Source organism: Triticum dicoccoides, chromosome 3B (genome assembly GCF_002162155.2).
Source record: "Triticum dicoccoides isolate Atlit2015 ecotype Zavitan chromosome 3B, WEW_v2.0, whole genome shotgun sequence".
In the NCBI taxonomy this organism is placed as follows: domain Eukaryota; kingdom Viridiplantae; phylum Streptophyta; class Magnoliopsida; order Poales; family Poaceae; genus Triticum; species Triticum dicoccoides.
The window spans coordinates 763640054-763643331 of NC_041385.1; positions in this window are offsets into that span (position 1 = coordinate 763640054).

Sequence of the window (3278 nt, forward strand, 5' to 3'; positions counted from 1 at the left end):
AAATCTCCCAGCCCGCACCTCCATCGTCGAGCGCGACCCCTCCTCGGCGGTGGACGCTGACATGCGCGCCTTCTTCCTCCTTAATGATGTAGGCAAAGACAACTTCTTCTTCCCCAGATCGGTCCTCGTTGTGTTTCCAGCGGTAAAAAGGATCCCCAGTTTTCACTACAATTCAACCTTATTGGATTCCCATCAATAATGGAGGCTACATGCTTCATGGTTAGAATTGTTCTACTAGTGGTGTGAGAAAGGGCCAAGCTGCATTGGATGCCAATGTTGGGCATCTCCGCCCGCTGGCTTTTGGATCCAAACCCCCACGCGCCTTTTCCAAACCCCAGTTCCAGAGAGAGCGCCCAAACCCTAGTCCTTGCTCCACCGGCGACCCTCCGCCGCGACCGAACGGCAACATCTACATCGGCTTGCGACGAAAGATCTTTTCATCGCTAAAAAGGTAAACGAAAGATCTGAGCGAGCGACCAGGTTCTGGGGCCATGGTGCGCGGTGGCGTGTGTGGCGAGCGTAGAGGACATAGAGATGGGGATGCGACGCGCGATGAGCGCATGGCACGGAGACGTGGCACGGCGGCGCACGGAGCTGCGGGCTGCTGCAGCGGCAGCAAAGGGCGCTCAACGGGGCGTAGCGCAGTGGAGTGCGGCGGTGCGCGGCAGCGGCTGGCGAGGTGGTTATGAGATAGGGCAACTGAGGGACCTAAACATGCTTCATGGCTGCCTCAAGATCCATGGCCTTGAAAATGTTAAAAGCAAGGAGGAAGCTCTTGAAGCCAACATTCAACAACCTGTAATACGTGGATACAAAGGTTCAAGATACCAAGATTGGATGGTGGGTAAGCAGAGCGGTGGCCCAGAGAGCCTGGGTAATGTTTTTCTCTCAAGATGCAGCCATCTGGGACCTACTCCCTCCGTTTTAAAATAGATGACCCAACTTTATAATAACTTTAGTACAAAGTTAGTACAAAATTGGGTCATTTATTTTAGAATGGAGGGAGTATTTTTAGAAATGCGGAATGGAGGGAGTAGATTTGAGGCTTTCCCTCATCTTCATGTGCTCCAGATTTATAGCTGCAGCTGGGAATCCTATCTGGCAACATGGAGCACCTCACGTTGCTCAAGGAACTGTATATCGGTAATTGCAAGAATATCTGGTCTATTCCAACACTGCCCCAGTCTATTGAGGAATTGCGTCTTGATTCCTGCAACGATGAGTTCATGAAGTCTTGTAAAACAATCTCCAGGAAAGTTGTTGGGTGATCCAACAAGTAAAAAATGTAATCCCTTCTGCTGCCTTGTTTTCCCATTTTGTACGTGTGTACATTGCCTCTGTATATAATGGACGATCTGCTACTAACTCAGCTTATTTGCTACTGGTCGACATTCCAGAAAGGCAGTGAAGTCTGATGGTCTTGAATCAATGAGGAGAGGCTTTAAGCATCGCAAGACAGTGAAGGACATTTGAACAAGTTGGTTGGAATGCCCGGCGAAACTGCAGGATGTGTTGCTGTTTCTTAAATGTTGTCTCATGTTTCAGCTGATGTGAATGCCCTGAATATTAGAGTGTTGGGCCTATCTCAGTCCGTTTTCTCTCGTTTAGTTCTTCTTTTAGGTTTGTGGTGCTGTTGACCAGTAATTTGTACTGCTAAGACACCTGGTTTCTGAAAAAAGGCTTTCGCCCCGCTTTATATATAAAGCATCAACCAACAGCAACCCGGTACAAACGCACGCCATCACAACACACGCACACACCCAAGGCAAGATACATAAGCGCTGAGCGCAGCAACACCACCCCAAGCACTACAAGAGCAGTCGGGTCCTCGACCGCGAACACGCCGCCGCGAAGAGATGAAGCTGCATATGACGAACCGTGGGCTCCAAGGCGGTGCCTTCAGGAAGGATACGACACCGAAGCGCCGCCACCGTCCGATCCGAGAGTCAGAGTTTCCCCTGGAGCAACACGACGGGCAATGATGGCCGCGACGACGCCTTCAGGAAGGGAGCGAGCTTCGCCGCCGCCGGTCCGTCCGAAGATAGAACAGGTTTTCACCCCGGCCCATACTGACCGCCACCGAACGCCACACCCCGGCGACCATGCCGCCCACACGACCATGATCACTGGGCAGCACCAAGGCACGGGCTTTGCCCATGAGCACCGTGACACCACCACCAGGGCCGTCGCCCCGGCATCCAAGACCTCGACGCCACCTCACCAGTTACCCAGCGTCACGCCACCTATAGAGACGGGTGGAAAGGCCCCGCCTTTCGCACCCCTGAGCTGCCCCCAACTGGCCGCCATCGGCCCGTCCTGCTGTCGGGTGCGAGACGGGCGCGGTCCTGCCGCCGGGCGTGAGATGGGCGCGGTCCTACCGCCGGGCGCGAGATGGTCGTGGTCCTGCAGCTGGGCGCGAGACAGGCGTGGCGCGGTCCTGCTGCCGGGCGCGAGACAGACGCGGTCCTGCTGCCGGGCGCGAGATGGGCGATGAACGACGGCTGAGAAAAGCCCAGTCCTTTGACGGAAGTGGTGCGTGGGCGACGGTAAGAGGAATCGAAGGCCGCCGCACGCCGCCTACGGACGAACCGACGCCGAAACATGTCAGTCGCCGCCGCAGCCGACATGACAAGCTGTCGTGGATCCCTCCACGGCCGGAGCAGCAGCCATACCAGGCCACTCCCCATCCCGCGCCGCCCGCCGGACTCCAGGCGTTGAGTCCGCCGGGCACACAACCACCAGATCGGCAGCCATCCCCGACCCCCGGCCACACCACCACCTCCCGTCGATCGCTGAAGAAGAGGATGGGAAGGCCGAGGCCGCCACTGCTATGCCGCCACCTTCGCCGGCTGGCTGCCACGGCGGAGGAAGCCACCCGCAGCCCGCACCGCCCGCAACCCGCTCCTACCGGATCTGGATCAAGCCGACGCCGTCACCACACCAGCCGAGCACCACCGAACCGCAGCCCGTCACGCCACCAGCACACCCACGCGCCATCACCTGCGCCGATGAGGGGCCGCGCCGCAGCGCCCCGCGGGAACGCCACGACCAGATCCAGGTCGGCCGGCCCGCGCCAGCCCTCCCGCATGAGGCGACGAAGATGCCCCGCCGCCGCCGGCTCCAGCCGGGCGCACCCTTTGGCGGCGGAGGAGGAGAGGAGAAGTGGTGAGGCGGCCGGTGGCTAGGGTTCCTCCCCTGCCGCCCGCGGGAGCGCCAGAGGAGGAGTCCCCGATTTTCCTTTCTAGAGAAAGCTCTCCCTCCCTTTCCTCCCTCCCCCC